The sequence below is a fragment of the Vulpes lagopus genome, chromosome 4, assembly GCF_018345385.1.
Source record: "Vulpes lagopus strain Blue_001 chromosome 4, ASM1834538v1, whole genome shotgun sequence".
NCBI lineage: Eukaryota > Metazoa > Chordata > Mammalia > Carnivora > Canidae > Vulpes > Vulpes lagopus.
The window spans coordinates 94,562,307-94,585,695 of NC_054827.1; the positions used below are offsets into that span (position 1 = coordinate 94,562,307).

The 23,389-nt window shown below is 38.2% G+C and overlaps 1 pseudogene; it reads right to left on the minus strand.

Moving 5' to 3' along the window:
* Positions 1-12,099: 12,099 nt before the first annotated feature.
* On the minus strand, positions 12,100-12,940 carry LOC121488651 (annotated as a pseudogene).
* Between the last annotated feature and the right edge of the window lie 10,449 nt (positions 12,941-23,389).

Below are 23,389 nucleotides of genomic sequence, written 5' to 3' on the forward strand. Positions count from 1 at the left end.
TTATCATGACCTTGCATGTGGCAGAAGAATATCTTCCAAACAGTTATGTAACATCCTGTTAGACTTATAGCCCACTAAACACCAGAGTCACAGAGTTATTTTCATCCTTTCTGTAGTTTTAGAATCATTACTCTTTTTCTCTTCGCTCATTCCTTTTTCTTTCCTTCCTCCCTTCTCTTCTTCCTTCATCCCTCCCTCCTTCCTCCCTTCCTGATAGTTCTAATTCTGATGTTTATGCTTAAAACTATAATTTCTCCCATGTTCCCCCAAGATACTACAAAAATATATATGCAATCTGTTAAATTCAAATGAGAAATTTTATTTCTGGAGGTTTTCATTCTAACTTTAGGTTTATTGAACTAGGATCATTTTATTGACACAAAATTTTAAAAATTGGTTAAAGTTCTTAGCAGTGACTTTTCTGGTAATTGCACGAAAGGAAAACTATCCTAAATGCCCAGCCGCAACTCACAAATATTGTGTCTGCATCATCACTATGTTAATTTTTATTCAAGTTGAATACTATGAAATTGGTCTGCTTTATATTTATTGAAAAAATGTTTTTACTTAAATTTTGCTTTGGTCCAACAGTTTGGTCTTTTTTTTAAGATTTTATTATTTATTCATGAGAGACACACAGAGAGAGGCAGAGACACAGGAGAGGGAGAAGAAGGCTCCATGCAGAGGGCCCAATATGGGACTCGATCCTGCAATTCCAGAATCATGCCCTGGCCCGAAGGCAGGCATTAAACCCCTGAGCCACTCAGGCGTCTCTTTGATCCAACAGTTAAATCATTATTTTTTTATTTGCTCCATTTGTGTATGGGTTGATGTGCTAGAATATTGGATAATCCAGCTAATTAAATAGTCTAAGCATCATCTCAGGTAATCTATTCACTACAGAAAATGGCAGAAAGATGTGATGCAAATAGCAGTGCATTCTCGATACTCTTTGGGTTCCCCTTTAATTGACATCAGCATGTAATCAGCCAAAGCAGCATGGCATAATGGGTTCTTCCTGTGGGTGTGTGCATGTGTTCATGTCACGTGAATATACTACCACAGTGATATAAGTTCCTCTAATTGAATTTCAACTAAAGAGCAGTTATAGTGGCCAAGCAACACACACTTGGTCACTCTATTTCCTATTAAATAAACAAACAAGGGAAAATACTGGGAAAATGGCTAGCCAGCCCCGAGGTGTAATTGGTTCATGACCCAATTTTTTTCATATGCTAAATAATAGGCTCAATAATAAAAAAGCCTGGAGCCCTGTGTCCTGATCTATTGAAACTAATGACCAACTTGAAATCAACAAATGAAATTTCTTATTTTTTTCATGAATTATATTGGCATTTATTTATTTGTTATTTCATTTCTTTATTCAATATATTTGAATATATTTTATGTGCCAGTCAAAGGTGATTAAACAAAAGCCTTCTGGGAGCTCATAGTGTAGTACAAGAGACAGACTACTAGAATTCTAATGCCATGTAGGAAGAAATAGTGCAACTCAGGGCATGGCATGGATTTCAGACATCCAGATACTCGATTTATCATGCCAGGCATTTAGGCACCACTGTGCCTTTGCTCAATCTGATCAATTCCTATAGCCACCTTCCTGGACTTATGCAATAGATGAATTTAAACCTTTTCTTTGACAACTAGTTCAAATATGACCCTTTCTCTGAGGCTTTCCTTTATCCTTCTTCCTTCATCAGACTTTCCACACCACCCCCAGCCTCCTTTCAGGTAAAACCCATCATTCCCTTCTCTGAGTTTCCCAAATGTTTAGAATATGCCTTTGTAGAGCAGTCACCCTATTTTATTACATTTGTGGCTTTGATATGTTTCTCTGAATAGAAGAAGACTTTCTGGAAAGAAGAGAACTGTCATTCTCTGTCCTTGCAAAGCCTCTGGTCCGCTGTAGGTATTAAAAATCATGTTCTGGATTGTATTGGCTCAAACAGAAGAGCTGTTGACTGTGAACTGCTATCCACTCTCCAAATCAGCCCCAGCACTACAGGTCTTGTCTTTCTAAAATGCGGCAGGGTGATTTTGCAGCAAGGAATAATAACAGGTAGCCCTCTTGTGGATGAATGTAAGATGAACCAGATCTTATTTTTGTGAAAAACAGAAAAGGCTTCCCGATCAGACACACATGGTACTTTGCCACCACCATTCCAGGGACTGCCCCACCTTTACGGTTCAGTGTTGAACCCTTATAGGAATCCTGGGGTGTCACCTTGTGAGGCCTGTGTCTATAGTTTGGCTGGTGTCAGGATTTTCAGATAAATGGAGTTTTTTGGCCATAAGAACATTTTTCTGTGCTTTGGCCAAGAAATTTCATGGCTATGAAACTGGAAAAGCAGCAACTCCAGTGGTGATTAGCAACTTTAGTCTGTCAATAAGCACTGTGTATGAAATCTCTCATGTTCTAAAACCCAGTCACAATCAGAGCTGTGTGTTATAAATTAGATCAGATTGAAGTAAATAACAAATTTAAGCAGAGAACCTAATTTACTGGACCAAACTGTCCGTAAAATTTAACAGAGATACCTCACCTTGGGCTCATCATTTCCTCTTTCAGGTTATTTATAATACAATGCAAGAAACAGTATGTTTTTTCTTACCTTTAAGGCCTCTCTTTACCGTTTGGAATATTCATCCTTTTTACGCCATGGGAAAAAAATTGTTGGAAAAAATTAAATTTTAACTTACAAATTCTGGGCATGTTTCAGTGTAAAAGGAAAATCACTGCACATTTTGGGCAGTATAATGAATCTGAAGTCTGTCACACATGTAATTGTCTCCTAGGAGACCCAAGCGTAAATCATCACCATGGAGACCACTTCAGCCTTCACTGCTTGAAATTATTAGCATGGATAATCAGCTGGGCTTTGTTTTGGGGGAAGAAAGACTATAAATATCTGGCCAAGCTTTACACACTATTACAGAAGCTGTGTGCCTGAAGGTGAGCTGTGGGATGCAGTGATTCCAAGTCTCTCCAGGATTGTGGGTGGGAAATATCATGGGCTGTGCTCTTTTTTTTTTTTTTTTAATTTTGTTTATTTATGATAGGCACACAGTGAGAGAGAGAGAAGCAGAGACATAGGCAGAGGGAGAAGCAGGCTCCATGCACCGGGAGCCCGACGTGGGATTCGATCCCGGGTCTCCAGGATCGCGCCCCGGGCCAAAGGCAGGCGCCAAACCGCTGCGCCACCCAGGGATCCCGGGCTGTGCTCTTAAAACACCTCTTGCACCCAACAACAGATGGGGACAGACACAGAAATGCAACAGCACCAAGGAAAGATAGCAGGTAGACAACCATTGCAGGAGAAATACTTCACTTGAAAGCAAAATTGGAAAGATGCCTACCCAGATTTAGCCTTTCTTTTATTTGCCTTGTCTGACCTTCCCCCTTCTCTGAATGTGTCCAAGGTGGGGTGGTCCTAATTAGAGGGAGGGGCCCACCATAATGCAGTAATGTTTTAGGACTGTCTAAAAAGAAGGAAAGAACACATGATGTTCTGTTTCTTGTTAGATTTCCTGAAACTCAATTTGTACATAATAACAAAAATAATAATACGAACAATTCTAATAATCATAATAATTAAAGCAACTGTTTACTGAGACCCTCCCTTATCAGAGCTAGACATGGAGCTAGGAGTTCTAGATGTTCTTTCACCAGCCTGGGTAGACCCGGAAACGGGCCTCTGCTGCAGCCCTACCCTCTACAGCCTGCTCCACCTTTATTGGTCACAGCGCTTGCAGCACACCAGCCATATGTAGAGAATGGTAACCATGTCAAGAAAATATTTTGACAATATTTCCTAGTGGGAATAGTGGCAATGTTGCCTGGTAAGCCACTCCTGGGGGCTGATTTGGTGAAAGCTAGAAGATGAGAAGGAAAGGGAAAATGTGAATTTACCTTAATAAATAAATAAATAAATAAGCAAACAGCTCTCAAAATAAGTGCCTTTAGCAAGATCACAGAATACAAGTCAATATGCAAAAATCAATGAAGGGATAAATATGATGGAAGAGGTTAAGACATGCACATTAAAACTATAAAATATGACTGATAGAAATGATTGAAGACAAGGAAATCAAGAGATATTGTTTACAGATTGTAAGATGAAATATGGTTAACATGTCAGTTCTCTACCTATGAATCTACACATTGACCTCAAAGCTAAACAAAATACTCGATATATTTTTATAAAAATTGATTAAGCTGATCCTAGAATACATATAAAAATGCAAAGAACTTAGAATAGCCAATTTTGATGGAGAACAAAATTAGAGAAGGTACACTAGCAGATTTTACACTAACAGATTTCAAGATTTACTAATCAAGAGAGTGTGTTATTGGCATCAGAATAGGCATGTAGATTAATGCAGCATGATGCACTGGCCCAAAATATAATTACATGTGTAGGGTCAGTTGATTTTTCAACAATGGTGCTAACATAATTCAGTAAGAAGTAAATGGTTTGTTTGGTGTTTTTTTTGTTGTTGTTTTTTAAGGAATAAATAGCTTTTTAAGAAAGGAGGGAGGGAGGGAAGGAAGGAAGGAAGGAAGGAAGGAAGGAAGGAAGGAAGGAAGGGGAGGAGAGAGGGAAGGGAAAAATGGCTTAAAAAGATAAATATTGAAGTATTGGTCATTGTGTAGCAGGCAGGCATAACATTCTCTTCAGATTCAGGGCAGTTGACATTCAAGTTATATACATGGTAGGAAATATGTTTTCTAATAATTTATTTTTACTCATATAAGTTTGGATGCTGATAATATTTAAACATTTTTCTAACCCTTTGATAGCTTATTTATTAAGTGAAGACTTAGTATGTCTTCCACTTTTCTTGAATCCCTAAGAGCACTTTTCCAGATGTACAGTTCTCTTTGAGAACTCATGTGTACCTCCTCCTGCATGATGCTTTCCAGACTTCACAGTCATCTCTGCCCACCCCTCCAACTACCATGCTTTTGTGGTATTTAGCATGCTTTAGTTTCATTTACCCAGGCCTGACTTCTCATGTGACAGTTATACACATAGCCACTTTCCCAGCTGTCCTGGAACTCCTAGTAGGAAATGCGTTTGTGTAATTTATCTTCCAGTACCTCATTCATTCGTTCATTCATTCATTTATTCATCATTCACCCATTTAAAAAAAAATGTTTATCAAGCACCAAAGAACCAAGCACTAACAATACAATGCTGAAAGAGACTAATGGGATCCCTGGGAGAGAGGCAATAAAGTTGACAAACAAGGGGTTCAAAAGAACAATGACCTGGCTCCTGCTCTGAGGAGCAGAGGCTTGCTGCAGCCAATAGTTAGGGAGAGCCACCCTGAAGGACAAAAGATTAACCCTGCAAAGAGACAAGGAAAAGAGGCAAAATATGTAGTCTGAGGGAAGAGTGAATGCAAAAGCCCAGAGTGGGTGAATAGATAGGGAATGTTCTAGAAACTTGGAATAGACCAATATGGCAGAGGTTAATATGGGAGAGTAAGAGGTTTCTAAGAGCAAATAAGCTCAGGAACATTTGGATGCTGCATCCTACACTCACCTTTTGGAGATTTACAATATATTATCAAACCAGAGATGCAGAAAACATTTAGTAAAAGGTTCTTTCTTAACTTTCTTTAGCATGGAATATCAGACATATTTGACCATGGGATCAATTTTTAATTTTGTTATACATGTTAATATTCCATGGTATATACATTAGGGAATGCTGTTTTAATTGAGATGAGTAGGAGACTTTTGGAGGAATAGAACAGAGAAACCTGGAGAACAGAAACAGAATCACCAGGAAAAATAAACAAAAACAACCAGAATGAATGCTTATATAAAATATGCATATATAAGTACACTATAAAGTACACATTTTTAAAGTATGTTCCCTACTGAGGTCTTTTGTTCTAACAACTATTGTGAGATAGGCAAAGCAAGAGTTATCACAGATAATTTATGAAAGGGCAAGCCTCATGAAAGAAGTGGCTTATGTAGGGTGAGGTTCTTAGTAAAAGAAGATGAACCTTGAATCTGACTCCAAACCCAAAGCCCTTCCTACTATAGCAGACTGCTTCCACATTCCATTGAAGCACTTATGGATTTCTAGAGAAATTGTCAGAAATAGCACTGAACAAGTTCCTTGAACCCACATCTCATACGGATCAATAAAGTGAAGCCTCTCCAGCCACATAAAAAGCTGATTAGGAAAAGAGCTGGTAATCAGATATAATTTGCCATCTGTTGGGGCAGGATGTCTCCTGATGAAACTCCCATGAATTATTGGTGTGGTGACATAACCTAAAATCTTCTCTCCTTGAAGTTCTTAGAGGGCTCAAGGTTAGAAAGGAACCATCAAGCACCTGAATAGGAGAAACCAAGCAATTTTGATGTTCATATACAGATATTCTAAATGGAAATGCATAAAATGAATAAAATAATGTAAGAAGGCAATAAAATAAATGTTCCCCTTAACTCAAAGGACGATACTGTGTTCTAAGAGCTGAGGGTACAAGATCTACATCTCAGGAGCGGTATTGGGACTGTAGAAAGTATTTTTCTTTCAGACAAAAATTATATGACCTTGGTTTCAAACATTCCACTTGCCTTGTTGACTACTGGATCTTTCTCTTTTAAACAAAATTGTGATTCATTGTTCTCCCATATTATTCTAACAATCAATTTGACATTTTCTCTCTTCTGACTTGACGTTACTGCTAGAGAACTTTAAATGTGGAAGTTTCCATATTAGTGACTATTAATCTGATTTTTTTCTACCTGCTTTGGAACATCTGTTTTATTCAATTCTTGTGCCCTGAAATTTTTGACTCCTGAAACTGTTCTTGTTCTAATTAGAAATTTGGTGCCCTCGGTTCTTCAAAGCATCTCACTTCTTCCTCTGGCCTCTATGGATAATAAAAATAATCCTAATATATATGTATGTCTTCTCTGGAAAGTATTTCTAACCACTTACAAATGGGCATGAATAACAAAAGATGTTGCAATGTTTGAAATACATTTACGTAGGAAAATCCATCCATAAGACAGGGATGTAAGCAGATGTAAGAATGAAGTTCAAATGTGGGAAATTGAATGCAACTGAAAAAAATCCACAATTCTAAGCCTCCAGATGCTCATTAAAGTGTGCCAGACTCAGTCTGTGTGGGCTGATGGGAAATAGCATGGGTTGGCTATGCATAAGGAAATATCTCCACCCCTAATGATGGTATTTGGTTCCTGTATATCTTACACATCATGGCAGAGGTGGAGAAAAAGACAGGGAAGAACATGTTGTTTGCCCTTTTTCTGATTTGGTCCTTCCTATTGTACAGGTGGCAAACAATGGAGTGGATGGTTAAGTGTTCCTCATGTTGGGAAAAAAAATATGATCTGGTTAATTTAACTCTCCCTGCTTCACCATTCCATATAATACATTATTTCTGCCAAATTCACTATTAAACTGTTAATCACAACCACTACAACAAATATCAAACTAATATTTTCTATGCCATAAAATCCACATGAACGTCTTTGACCTACAAGTATTTAGCATTTGTTTGAATGAACAGCATAAATCTCACCCCAAAAGATAATCTCACAGAAGGTCATCAGAAAAGAGGATGGGGAAGGTTACAAAGAAAATGCTGCATCAAATGGAGGTGTTAAAATCAGATAGAAAACATTCACGGATGCCAGCTTTATGCAATGAACGCTGAATAATGGTCTAATTTAAGCTTATTTATCAGATAATCACGTAGAATACCCACAATATTTACAAAGGGAATTTATAGAAGTCACTTTCTTGGTTATTTCATATCCTATGCTCTAGTGTTCATCTGGTGTATAAATTGTGTCTCATTTGTAGCCTTGGGTGTCACTGTGTGCCTTCCACATCTCTTACACTGTCATTGCCATAGTAACTAATGTACTTTGATGACAGCAAAGCACAAGGAGACTAAAATGAAGTAATAAAAGTAAAAAGGATACAGTATTGTTAAGTTGCATATCAAACTAAAAATATACTTATGTATATTGATTTTATTAATATAGATTTACAAAGACATGTCAGACTCCTGTTTGAGCTACCTATAAATAATGACAATATTGAATCATCAAGATATCACTTGTATTTTTTCCTTAGGATCCAACTTTTCAAATTAATAACTGTTTTTATTTATTTTCTCAAATGAAGCAACTGAAAATTAGGAATATGTCCTTCATTTGGTCCCCATTTATTTTTCACACACAGACTTAAATTAAGTCAACATATTCTTAACATTGTTATATGATCAGATTTATCTGTCTGGCAAGGCTAGAGTTTGGGGGCAACTTTTATATTAAGGTTAAGGCAACTTTTCCATAAGAATGGAAGTAAAAATTAGTTTCAGCAGAGTAAGTAGCAGAGAGGTGCAAAAGGAGTCCAAATGAGTCTGTCTGAAAGGGAATAAAATAATTAAGAATAAAATAGGAGGGGAGGAAAATGTGAAATGAGAGGCCAGTGTAGAGAGTCTTGAAACACTTTTCATTCTGTTGACTTTAACCAGCTCACGGGTCATTGCACTGAGAACCTGTTGCATGACAAGCATCTTACAAGATGCTCCTGGGAGGCACAGAAGAGGGCATGGGCAGCTTATAGGTGCCTTGCATTTCATAGACATGATGGAAAGACCAGGCAGATATGCAAGTTTCTCTTAACATTGAATACTATTTTCAAAGAATTGCTAGATACCAGACTTGCCAGTATGGTTTTATTTCGACTTTAGTCTCAGTTTTGAAATGATAAAGAAAGAATCAAAGGGAAAGATTACCCTGTTCTGCACCCCTTCTGCCATTATCACCAGATTTCCTAACTACATAAAAGTAATAATTATTATTTACTGAATTTTTAAAATATGCCAAGAATAATACCAAGGCTTCATAAGCATTGTCTTATTTTATCTTCACAATGACAATGTGAAGGAGGTATGATACTTGTTCCTGTTTTCAAATGAGTAAACCAAAGGACACAGATCGATCTGGGTCCTAACAACTAGGTACAAGTGCCTTGTAAACACACATCCTAGCTTTCCAGTTTCCAATGGCTTCTACTCTGGAATAACATGGCACAGTGGGAACTGCTAGTGAATGGAAAACCCATTACTTGTTATAACCCTGAAATTGTTATTGAACGCCTCTGAACTATATTTATAAATGAGAAAAATAATAACATCTAACTAGTTGTTATTTAGGGCTTAAAGAAATATTGTTTGTGAAAGCATCTCTCCCAAATGGACTCAAATTGAAGAGAGTTTCCTTTTCTTCTTGAATAAAGATGATCTCTACTCTGCCTCAACAACTGCATTATGGGCACTGAATATTGCCCAAAACCAAGCAATATATTTTGAAAATCCCTTCTCTAGCCATTGGCTATGTTTATCCAACACTGGCCCAAATCCACTCATCATTCTCATGGCAAAACCTCCTGACCAACAGTGCTATGTCTTGTACTACTTTCCCTGGCTTCATGGGCTTCAACCCTCACCATGGACCTTGTGAGTCAGCTTATCAGCATAGACCTTCTTTAGGATTTTCCTCTGTGTCATGGACTCTCTCTCAAAACTAAAATATTTTAGTGCTTTTCAAAGTGCAGGAGGATTACCTGACTCCTGGTTAAAAATGCAGACCTCAGAACCTGAGCCCAGACTTATCAAACCAGATCTTTGGATGTACAACACAGAATTTGAATTTTAGTAAGTCTCCCCAAATGAATCTTAGGTTTATGAAAGTATAGGGAAAAGAAAAAAACCCAATTGATCTTAAAACCAAGAAACTTGAATTCAATCCTTAGGATTAGATGTTAACAGCAATTTCTAGCGATTGTACTTTACTGTTATACAGATGTTGTTCTGTGATATTAAGTATCATAATTAGAACAATGTACACTATACAAAAAATAATTACAGTGATGCTTTTATTGTTGTAGAGAGAAAATAAACAGAAAGCAGGCTGGATGTGGAAATTACCAGATAATAGGGTCAGATGAAAAGAAATCCAATCAAATGTTTCCCAAGACTCTCCTTCAGAGAGCAAGAGAAAGAGAACTACTGTAAAATCCTATCTCCTAAAAAGTCTGATACAGAGTACTAGTGTCTTCTTAGACACTTCTTATACATTTGTCTTCAAATGTATAGTGGGTCATCTAACAAGATTCAGAAAACCTCTTTTCAAATAGACATCAGTATGAAAAGAAGGTCTCGGATACACCAAATAAATAAAACTCTACACACAAGTTGGAGAGTTCAAACCCATTGTTCAAAACCCCTGGATTTAGTTATTATTTCTTTAGTATTTTATTATAAAATTTTTCAAATATACAAAAGAGTTGAAAGAAGAGTATAATAAACACCAAAGTACTTTTCATCTAGATTCAACACTTGTTAACATCTTGCCATATTTGCTTTATCGCTAAATAAATGTGCATTTTTTTGTAGGTGTTCAAACTCATTTGAAATTATAGGTATTCCAACATTTGAGCTCCATATAGCCTAGGATGTAAGAATAAGGTAATTCTCTAATATTATCTATACACATTCCATATATAAATTTTATAAATTATACACAAAATTCATTTTATATCCAATCATGAAATGGGCAAAAGACATGAAGAGAAATCTCACAGAGGAAGACATGGACATGGCCAACACGCACATGAGAAAATGCTCTGCATCACTTGCCATCAGGGAAATACAAATCAAAACCACAATGAGATACCACCTCACACCAGTGAGAATGGGGAAAATTAACAAGGCAGGAAACAACAAATGTTGGAGAGGATGCGGAGAAAAGGGAACCCTCTTACACTGTTGGTGGGAATATGAACTGGTGCAGCCACTCTGGAAAACTGTGTGGAGGTTCCTCAAAGAGTTAAAAATAGACCTGCCCTACGACCCAGCAATTGCACTGCTGGGGATTTACCCCAAAGATTCAGATGCAATGAAATGCCGGGACACCTGCACCCCGATGTTTCTATCAGCAATGGCCACAATAGCCAAACTGTGGAAGGAGCCTCGGTGTCCATCGAAAGATGAATGGATAAAGAAGATGTGGTTTATGTATACAATGGAATATTACTCAGCAATTAGAAACGACAAATAGCCACCATTTGCTTCAACGTGGATGGAACTGGAGGGTACTATGCTGAGTGAAATAAGTCAGTCGGAGAAGGACAAACAGTGTATGTTCTCATTCATTTGGGGAATATGAATAATAGTGAAACGAAATATAAAGGAAGGGAAAAGAAATGTTGGGAAATATCAGGAAGGGAGACAGAACATAAAGACTCCTAACTCGGGGAAACGAACTAGGGGTGGTGGAAGGGGAGGAGGGCGGGTGTTGGAGGGGAACGGGTGACGGGCACTGAGGTGGACACTTGACGGGATGAGCACTGGGTGTTTTTCTGTATGTTGGTAAATTGAACACCAATAAAAATTAATTTATTTTAAAAAATTCATTTTATAGTGTTTTTACTCCTAATTCCCAGAAAAGATCCAATCAAAGGTCATGTGTATATCAGACTCCTAAACTTCTTTAGTTTTTTAGAACCTAGAACCTAGAACATTCCTCTACTTATCCAGTCATTGACTTTCTCAAAGTCCAGGATGGTTGTCTTTTTTTTTTTTTTTAAATACACATTTATTCAGCGTCATGATCAGACTATTACATTTAGCAATCAACAGCATGGGTGCAAAAAAAAAAAAAATCTACATTAAAACTTTTTGTTGGAATGCTTTACATTTTCCACAGAACAGAAACTAAAATAACCTGTTATACAATTAGTCACAAATACAGTCCTCGAGTTTTTTGCCCATACACATGAGTATTGTCTAAAACATGTCTTCTTTGTAGCAGCTAGGCCCTGCCACCACTGTGCTTGGCTGAGTTCACAAATCTGTTGTAACCTGTAGCTTCCCTGTCACTTCTCTGGCTCTCCTCTCCTGCTAAGCTTTGTTTCCTGGCAGTAATTAAAACCTTCTGCCACTGCCATAGCTGCTGCTGCTGGAATAGCCGCCGTGGTTTCCTGGTTTGGCAAAGTATTGGTCTCCACCACCATAGGGGCCAGAGCTTCTGCCTCCAAAATTTCCTCCTTTCATGGGTCCAAAATTTGAGGATTGATTGTTGTAATTGCCAAAATCATTACAGCTTTGCCACCTCCAAAGTTGCTTCCATCATTACCAAATCCGTTATAGCCGTCCCCACTGCCACTGTATCCACCACCACCTTGACTGCCACCAAAGCCACCTCGACCACTGAAGTTCCCTCCATGACCAAAGTTGTTATTCTCACCAAAACCACCTCCACCAAAGTTTCCAGAACCACTTCGGCCTCTTTGGCTGGAGGAAGCACTAGCCATCTCTTGCTTCCATAGGGCTTTCCTTACTTCACAGTGTGGCCATTCACAGTGTGGTATTTTTGAATCTTGTCTACAGAGTCGTGGTCGTCAAAGGTCACAAAAACAAAACCTCTCTTTTTGCCACTGCCTTGGTCAGTCATGATCTCAATCACTTCAATTTTCCCATAGTGTTCAAAATAATCTCTTAGATGATGTTCTTCAGTGTCTTCTCTAATTCCACCAACAAAAATCTTTTTCACAGTTAAGTGGGCCCCGGGTCTTTGAGAATCTTCTCGGGAGACAGCCCTCTTTGGTTCCACGACTCTCCCGTCCACCTCGTGCGGCCCAGCGTTCCACCTCCTCCACGGTGGCCTACGTGACCAACACAAAGCCTCTGGAGCGCTTGGTGTTGGCGTCTCTCATTACCACACAGTCCGGAAGCGTCCTCCATTGCTCAAAATGGCTCCACAGACTCTCATCGGTTGTTTCGAAGCTCAAACCTCCGATGAAGAGCTTCCGCAGCTGCTCGGGCTCTTTGGGAGACTCTGACTTAGACATGGCGGGAGGGGAGACTTTAACGATGCTTACTCGGTGGCGTCCAGGGGCAGAAAGGAATATCTAAGGAGCGTATCTCCAGGATGATTGTCTTGTAGACTGTTCCACGTTCTGAATTCGCCAGTTTCCTCATGGTGTCATCTAGTATATTTCTGTCTCCTTTATTTTCTCTGTGAACTCTAAGTTATATCTAGATATGTGATACTTCTGGAGAAGCATTTTGGCAAAAATACTACACAGGTGACACAGGTATCTCAGAAGATACATGTCAGTTTGCCCACCATTGGTGATGCTAACTGATCTTTTAGTAAAGGTGGTAACTACTTGATCTCTCAGTCTTAGCACTGCATCTTCTTTGAAATCCATATGGATTTGAAGGGGTGATACTTTGCATTGGATGAACACTGCTCCCCCAAAATCTTTCACATAACAATCTCAGCATCTATTTGATAATTCTTGCCATATTCAGTTTTTATATTTGTATTTGCAAAATGTTTTTTTTTCACATTCTATGTTTTTTTTTTGACATTGATTAGGTGATATTCTTTCATCAAGAAGAGCTTTCATTTTTTTTCTCTTTCTTTTTTTTTTGGAATATCATTCTGAATTCCTTAATTTCTGTTCATTTGGTGTATGTTTTAGTCATTATGGCTGTGTAAAATATATCAATGGAAAACATATACATAAAGTGGAATGGTTTTATATATATATTTATATATATTATTTTTTTATTTTCCATTTTATATGGAATATATATATAAATGGAATGCAATTTGGTCTTAAAAAAGGAAGGAAATCCTGACATTGGCTACAACATGGATGAAGCTTGAAGATATTAATCTAAATGAAATAAGTCAATTACAAAAGAAAAAATGCTGTATGATTTCACTTATAGAAGGTACTTCAAGTAGTGATACTCATGAGACAGAAAGTAAAATGGTGGCTGCCAGGGATAATGAGAAATGGAGAGTTATTATTTAATGAGTACAGAGTTTTAGTTTGGGAAATTGAGAGAGTTCTGGAAATAGATTGTAGTAATGACTGCATAACAATGTAAATATACTTAATGCCAATAAATCGTATACTTAAAAATAGTTAAGCTGGTAAATTTTATGTCATGTATATTTTACCACAATTTTTAAAAGGTAATAAAAGTAAATACATAAAATTACCTCAGAATGTAGTGGCATAAAATAACCATTTATTGTTCTCACTAGTTATATGGGTCAGGGCTTTGAGCAGAGCACAGCAGGAATGGTTCATCTTTGCTCAACTCAGCTGGAAGATGGAAAGACAGGAACTGAGATGATCTGAAGGGTCACTTATGCACATGTCTGACTGTTGCTTCTAGCCTCAGTTCCTCTCCACACAGTCCTCTCTGAATATTACTGTGTTGGTTTCTTCACTGTCTGGGGTCAAGGGCAATCTTTAGGAGAGGAAGGGAGAGAGGCAGGCTTTAAGCTTTGCCTTCTCTATGACCTCACTTCAGAAGTCACTCATTTTCCCCAGGTCCAAGTAACCACAAAAACTGATCTGGATTCAAGAGAAAGAGATGTAGACCATTCATCTCAGTGGGAAAACTTTCAGTTAAATTGTATAAAGAACATAGAACACGTGGGAGCACACTTGTATCCACACTCACAAACACACATACATGAACATGTACATACACACACGGTCTTCATGGAAAATATTATTTATCAACCATAAGATATTATTATCAATTATATTCATCTTTTTTCATGTTTAAATTGTTCCCTGCTGCATGAGTCCTTTCAAACTGGTGCCCACATCTTTTTGACACTATTTGATGAGTCTTTGTGTCCTACCTTGCTTTCTGGCTCAACATGATACTTCAGACTCATTTTATTCTCTTCCTGCCCTACCTAACCTAGGCTCAGCATTTCACAAAGGAGACCTAGTTACTCCTCTGTGGGGAATCTACGTAGACTCATTGACACTGCGGTGTCATTGCTTCTGGGCCTGTTCAGTGAACAGAACTAGGAAATATTAAAAAAAAAAAAAAACAGCTGGGGTGCTGGTTGGCTCAGTCAGTTAAGCTTCTGCTCTCAGATCAGTTCATGATCCCAGGGTGCTGGGATCCAACCCAGCTTCGAGCTCTCTGCTCAGTGGGGATCCTGCTTCTCCCTCTCCCTCTGCACCCCCCTTTTGCTCTCTCTCTCTCAAAGAAATAAATAAAATCTTAAAAAACAACAATGGGAAGTTCATATTGCTATTTCCAAATAAAATTTAATTGTATGAAGTGTATCTTACTTTCTCTATTTAATTTTTTAAATCTTACATGAAAATCATGGTTCCTAAAAATGTTAACATTTTTATTCATTTGCTTTATCCTATAATACTCATTAAAAATTTCAAACACCAATATTACAACACCAAAATTAATAATAAAACTACCAAATGAGCTTTAGGGTGCCTAGATGCTAAAGTTGGTTTAGCACTGGACTCTTGGTTTCAGCTCAGGTCCTGATCTCAAGGCAGTGAGATTGAGCACTGAGTCAGGCTCCAGCACTTGGCACAGAGTCTGCTTAAGCCTCTCTCTCTCTCTCTGCCCCTCCCCGCAGCACATGCATGCATGCTCCCTCTCTCTTTCTCTCTTTCTCTAAAATAAGTAAATAAGGTACACTTGGGTGGCACAGTGGTTGAGCATCTGCCTTTGGCTCAGAGCATGATCCTGGGGTCCTGGGATCGAGTCTTGCATCAAGTTCCCTACAGGGAGCCTGCTTCTTCCTCTGCCTATGTCTCTGCCTCTATCTCTGTGCCTCTCATGAATAAGTAAATAAAATCTTTAAAAATAAATAAATAAACTTAAAAAAAATTTATAGTTCTCATCGCCTGTAGAATATAAGTTACTAAATATGTTCAGACAACTACATTAAGGATTACTTTAATAATTTTCTCTACATCTATTTTATCAATTTGATATATATTTAGATTTATTTGTTTCTGTTTGTGTTCAATATTAGGGTCTATCTTTTTCTTTGATTTAACTTTTTGGAGATGTCATGTATGTATGGACAAACAATATATACACACACCTTTATGCACATATGCATATACACTTACATATACATAGTTCAAAAGTCAAAATAATCTTAAAAAGTATTCTTAGAGATGTCTCCTTTGCAACCCTATCCCTTTACTCTACTGCTTGGAACACTCTACAGCTATTTTCTTTTTTTTCTTTTCTTATTTTCCTTATGGTCTTTCTCTTTCTTATGCAATTATGAGCCTACACAATTTTCCACACATTTTCTTGACTTGGAAGAATGCAATAAGATGGCAGTATCACAAAATGGAGGAATCCTGGCCTAGATTCAGATCATGGAGAAGCCTCACTCTGGCCAGCATTGGGCTTTGTATGAACTTGCCTTCAACTTGTGTTGTGCTCTGCTATGAGATTTCAGAGTTTGTTACTACTAATAGCCCGTCTTATCTTGATCCCCCTTTCAATCCCTACCGCCACTAAAGTTACAAGATAGAAGTATCCCTGACACGGAATTTAGCAGATACGACATCCCCTACTCAAACCCTCTCACTGACATGCTTAAATCCCTCATTGTTTTGTTCCTGGACCACTGACCTAGTTTCCTAAACAAGCCCTGATTCTTGTTCTTTTACATAGTGATAACCTAGACACTAACTTTATTTCTCAAATGTAAGTATTGTGAAAATCTTTCTTCCTCTCCAATGTAATTTTCATACTATTACTCCTCCCTAGTCATATAAAAGCTCTCCTCTTCTACTATCTATCCCTCCAAATTCTTGCCATTCATACATCTCCCTGGTGCTCTCATTTATTTATTAAACATATCAGTCCTTGGTCCACCACCTTCCTTTCCACGTACAGTGATACTGTCAATCCTAGACAACTTCGCTGTTTGTGGATGACCCATGCAAAATCTAACCTCTTTATTCCTTGACCTCCATGTCCTAACAACTTTCATTTTCTCTCTATTACCCATTTCCTTATAATGAAGCACTAAATATAATGAGCAAAAGTTAGAAATATTATATTAATGAACACAAGTATTTACTGGAGTCTTCTTATAGAACCAATGAAATGCATATTGTTTATACTCCTGCTCAGTGAATGTAACAAATTCTTTATGTGGATTTGAACACTTGGCAGGCAAACTTTTTTGTTGATCTTTATAATGGTCCATTAGCATCTAGGGAGAACTGATCCTGGGAACATGATTTAGTCAGAGCAAATTGGCATACTTAAAAGTTTTGACTAATGGTGGGTGTATACAAGCTTGGAGACTGATGCTTCCACAATGCTAAATCTCTTTGCATGAAATAAGGAGAGAGTTTGAAAAGGGAGAGGAAGAATCTGGAAACAAAGAGTCTGGGGCCTAATGGCTTGAGAACTGAAGCAGGAGAAAGGCAAAGTAGACATAGTATCCATGATGTGGAAACAAAGAACCTTGGGGAGGAAGCATGTCTACTCAAAATGCCCCCATGTGAAATCTTTATGCAGTGAAAACTTCTATCTCCCCAACAGTCATCATTAATTTTTTTTCATCTTTTAATAATGTTATAATAAAAAAGGAGTTTTGTTTTGGAAGAGTCCAATTAACATACCTAGGTGAGAGCTGACATATGGGTTAATATCTATTAATAGAAAAAAAGATGTTAATTAAGGAACACTGAAGGAGCATGACATCATCAGCCTACCCTGGGGCACATACCTGTTTAGGTGACCCTGCTGCCTGACCTATGGCACCCAGGAGCCACTTTGATAGGAAACAACTGCCAAACACAGCAGACATCTTTTGCTTCTTACTTTTATTAGCTCTTGGCAACATGTGATACCAGCAGCTCATGCCCACCTTGTTGAAACAGTCTCTTCTCTGGGCTTCCTAAATTTCCTTTATGAGTCCCAGTTCTATGCAAGAAAAAATAATTTTAATCCAGAGAATTAGTTATTTAACAAAAATCACTGACTGGACTATAAAAGCAGAAGTCAGTGTCTTTCACTGGGATACAGAATTTGATAGTACATCAGCAAAGCAGCAATGTTAGAGACCAGGAAGTTGCAGTTGCCACACTAGTGACCTCAACTGCCTCTTAGAACAAACAAAGCTGGTAACTACACTGGAATGCTGAGTTAAGCCACTGTAACCACCACCGACACTCATGGATTCACAGACTGTTTACCAGTATTGCCAGCAGGAGAAAAATAGCCTCTATTCCCTGCAGCTGTCCATGTGCTACACTGATGCATCTAGATACTCTTACTTACAAAGGCCTCTGGGAAAATTTTGGACTGTTTTTGCTTTTACCTTTCTCACTTCTCAAACTGGAAAGAACATGAAGTGAAGGTAAAGAGTGTCTGTACACTGTCTTTACCCACCTCCTGTTTGTAGATTTTCTCCTGCCTCTATGACTGTACTGGTCCCCGTAGCATTGGTTCCTCACTAGGCCCATATTTCACAATCACTTATTCACTGGGAGGATCTTAATCCCTTCTTGCTTTCAACTTTCATCTGTTAAGGAGTCTCAAATCAGTGTTGCCAACCCAGATCTCTCCCAGCTGCCAACAAAAAGCATTAGAACAAGTGATGCTGGGTTAATAAATTATCTCATTCAGTTAAAAGAACACTATTTTCAGCTCTGCAAATCACTAAGTTCCCTCTTTCCCACTTTTTCACATTCTACTGCATCTAACCTGACCTCACCAACTTCATCCATCTCTTACCTGACATCCTTGAGTGTCAGCTTAGCTATCCCTTAGATGGCAAATCTGAATAGGCAATGCTTTTATATCCTCCCAACAATCCTGGGAACTTGATTCTTATGGAAAGCAGAAACAGAGCTGTATTGTTCACAATGCCTGGCCACAAGACACATGTCTTCCAAAGAATGGCAAACTTCAAAATCTGTTAATGGCTCAACACTTCTTACAAGTTAAATCCCATAGTCCAGTTCCTCCACAGGAGAGCAGCAGCTCAACCTGCAGCCTAATTTTTCTGCTCTGCAGCTTCCCTCTGCTGCAAAGAACTTGCACTTTTCTGTGGTGACTGAGCATTTGCCAGAGCTTTCCACATTTGTGTCATTGTTGATACAGATTCTCAACAGGGCTGGGATTTCCCAGTCTCTCCTTTCAGGCTACTGAGAGCCTTCTCAATCTCAAGTCCTCCAAACAGACCTTCTCCAGTAAGTTTCTCCTCACCCATCAGTAGGATTGTGTCCTCTCATGTTTGAATCCCTCTGTACTTTGCCTTACCTCCCCTAAAGACTCACTATGTCCTTCACTTGAATTAAAAGGCAACCATGAGCATGTGATGTCTGACAAATCCCTGTGCTTCATAGAGTAGTCAAAAGAGCTGCTTATGAAGACTAAGGCTTGTCCTCTTGAAATACCCCAAAAGGCAAGAAAAATCTCTTCCAAGTATCAAAGAACAAAAGATGCAGAGTAAAGACACAAAAATCCTTATAGCCTCCTTACAATTAGATTAATTCATGAGATACCATGGAAGACACATTCTTCTATACCTACCAATGTAGAGAGAAGCCTCCGGTTTCACTTCTGAAATCAGTTTCACCATTTTACACTTAAACTAACTTCAATAACATGCCAAGAAAATCACTGCACACAAGACATTTATTGAAAGAAAACTGTACTAATAGTCCAAGAAACAAGAAAAGAAAAATGCTGTTCTGGTTGTATTTGTTAGAAGGAGAGCAGTTGAAATTAGTAAAAAGTCAAAATCCAGATTAGTTAAATGCAAAAATATGGACCAGAAATTTATACTGTAAACTCACCATAGCACACTGTTGGGATTGGCTGTCATTTCTTCTTCATAGCCTTCAGACCAGATATGATTATCTCCACTTTATAGGTAAAGAAACTGAGACTCACAAAGGCTAAGTAACTTGTCTAATATTACAGTCAGTAAGTGGAAGAGTCTGGATTCCAACCCAGGTCTCTTATTCTTTATCATTCTGCTCTACTTTAAAAATAGACCTGCAATTAGTACAGATTTAAAAGGATGGGGAAATTCCTTGGAGGAGTTACTTTAATGAGTAGGTGAGTGTTATTGTAATTAGTATATCAACAATCTCTAAGTAAATTAGTGCTTCCATATACTGAGAGGAGGTAAAAAATGACTTGAGTTAGGTGGGGCTCTCTGCTCAGCCTTTCTATAAGGAGCATCTGAGCATCCTATAATTCCACACCTTGCTTGCAGACTCATCATTCCACCATTGTGAAGGTGAAAATTAATTATATTTGACTGCATATATTTCATCAAACCAGAAGAATAAAAATCATTAATCACCAACCTTTTTTTCTATACTATCAATTTAATTAACTTGAAGCTGGTTTCCCAATGAAGGGCAATGCTTTGTTACGTTAGATTCCCAGTCTCCACTGAGCCTCATGAATATGGAGCCTCTCCTGACATGTCTTTTTATACTAATGGGTACTCCGACTGCATCCTACATAGGAAGAATCCACTGGAGGCACCACAGATCACATGAATTGGAACCTTGCCCTGCACTGCAGAAATGTTAGTTATCAGTATGCCCGGGTGGCTCAGTCAGTTAAGCCTCCAGCTCTTGATTTCAGCTCAGGTCATGATCTCAGGGTTGTGAGATCAAGCCTTAAGTCAGGCTCTGCACTTGGCATGGAGCCTGGTTAAGTAAGATTCTCTCTCTCTCACTCTCCCCCCTGAAAAAGAAAAGAGAAAGAAGGGGGTTATATTTGCATATGGTTAGTCTCCATAAATGCTATTATTATTATTATTAGCAATTTTATAGAGGTCGTTCAAGAGATGTTTTGAATTTGGAAATTGTTCTGAACTGAATGTTTCTGTTCTCCCAAAATTCATATGTTGAAATCCTATTCCCCAATGCAATGGCATTTTTTTAGAGATGGAGCCTGTAGGAAGCAATTAGGTCATGAAGATGAACCCCTCATGATGGTATGAGTGGCCTTATAAGAGACAGAAGAGAGCTTACTCTCTCACTACTCTCTGCCATGTGAAGTTACAAAAAGAAGAGAGCTGTCTGCTAACCAGAGAGGACCCTCACGAGACACCAGATCTACCAGCACCTTGATCCTGGACTTCACAGCCTCTGAAACTATGAAAAATACATGTTCACTGTTTAAGCTACCTAGTCTATGGTATATTTGTTACAACTCCCTAAACTGACTAAGACAAGGATTAAGAATAGTAAGGTAGGAAGGGAGAGGAGAGAAGTAGAAGACATCTGGAAAACATTTTTTTAGAAATGTTTTAAATTTTGAAAAGATTTCAAATTCATGCTGAAAACTCTGTTCTGTAGAACTCGAATGCCTCACTCTGCTGGGTCTCCTAAAAGAATCTTTTTTTCCAGGACATTATCAGGGCAACTCAGGTTTCCCTGGGGCATGCCAAGGGACAGCTCTTTACAATGAGGTCAGCCCAGCAGCCACTGGAGAAATCTTGAAAACAGGCTCTTGACCTCTAACGCATCCTTAAGACCACCAGCACCATCCCTGGATCATTAGCAGGCTTCACGCTGGCACCAAAGCTGTGTAATCTGAGTTCAATAACATTAAGAAAAAAACCAACATCCTGGGGATGATACCAGTGATTAGGGCACTGTAATTGCTATAATTAAAAGCAAATCAAACACTGCAGCAAAAGTAGGTCAGTCATCCGCTTGGTGCAATCTTGATGAGAGTGGAAAGCAAAATTAAAAAAAAATTGCAGGGTAAACAAGTTTCTATAATGCTTGAGCAAGAAATTGGTTGAGATCCTGCATGGATGTGTCTCAGCACAGTGCTGGATATTAAAAGGTTAACCTCATCAGTGCAGTGATAGCTCAAACAATATGCCAGAACTGTGCCATCTCAGAGAATACAGGGTGTTTTATTCCACTTCATGTTCCATGATGTTTTTGCTTAAGTAGCAAACATATTGATCAAAAAAAAAAAAAAAAACCACTTTTCCTTGTGTGGGGACAATTCTCTTTAAATCCAGAGCAAGAAGATATGGTTTTTCTCTAATTGTTTTATCTGCTGAAGTCTTATATCCCTGGAAGCCTTATATTTCTCTTATTTCCTCTGCAGTACTATGTACATTATAGATGGGCATTGAAATATTGACTGCACGCATGCAAGCCTTATACACAACAAATAAATCATGGAATCTGAAGCTGGGACCACCAGCGGGAACTGGAGAAATATGCTCTTATTTAAGAGCACACTTCTGTGATTTCTTCTTTAGGTGGACAATTTTGTGCAAGGGTTACATGCTAAGTGAACTTGGTGAGTTCTTATTTCCTGACGTCTTTATTTCCTTTTCTAAAAAATGTATACAATAGCAAAAAATGAAACAGTATATACTAAATAATAAAGTAGTATTTTGTTGGTATTCAATAAATGGAAACTATTTCAGGAATTTACTCAGATTTCCTCAAGATGCTACATTTTTCAAGTTCTAATTTTTTCCTATCTGTGCAAGCTCAGCTAAGCATCAGTTTCAGAAGAAGGAAAAGCCCACCCTGTCAAGACAAGAAAAATAAAACCAGCCTCTCTACCAGTACCTTTGTCTCAGGTATTGAGGAAAAGAAAACCAGAGTCCAGTTGTTGCCATGCCAGCCAGTAACATTCATGCCTCTCAAATGCACCCACGCACTTCCCAGAGGCTCAAACATAATCATGGCTGGTTTTAAATTCTTCAGTCCTTCTGCCTGCCTGTTTTGTGAAGATGCTTTTGTTGCAAAGTGAGTTCCTCCTGGAAGAATAAGTTACATTTTAGTGAATGTCAAATGCCCCCCTTTTCGTATGTAGTAGACTTTTTGCTTTGCTTCTCTACCTATCCTAGTAATTTACAAAAAGAAAATCTTTGTTCTTTGGTCGGTGAAGGCGGCGAGGATGGGCATGAGGGACAGATTCTCAAAGTTTCCTGGAACCCATTTGGTGATAAACTGGAAAAAGCAAACAGAAAACCAAAAGCATGTTAACATATCCACAAGGAGATAATTTTAAGAAGATAATTACTAGATGGGGATCTTTGGTGCTTCACTGACCCCCATCCACAAAGTTATGTTTGCATACTTCAAGTCTTGGGATGTGCTAAATTTAGGGGTCCCTAGAAGAGGGATCTGTTTTTCCCAGTCAGACATTCAGTGTCACAATGTCATCTGGGTGGACAGTCTGTGGACAAGTCCTTGCAAGGGATTAAAGGTCACCCTTGCTCCTCAATAGATGATGTGTTTAAGACTGTTTCTTGGCTTTTCTCTTGGATGTAATAATTTTAATTATCAAAGACATTCCTTTTATAGATAAGACTGTCAGATTTTCAGGTTTGACTCAAAGACTTGCCTACTAACATCAAGCAATAATTTGATGAAGGAATTTCTAGCATTCATGTCTATTTAGACAATGTATTTCACCATGGGGAAAATTCTTCAAGGCCAATTCTGTATTCTCA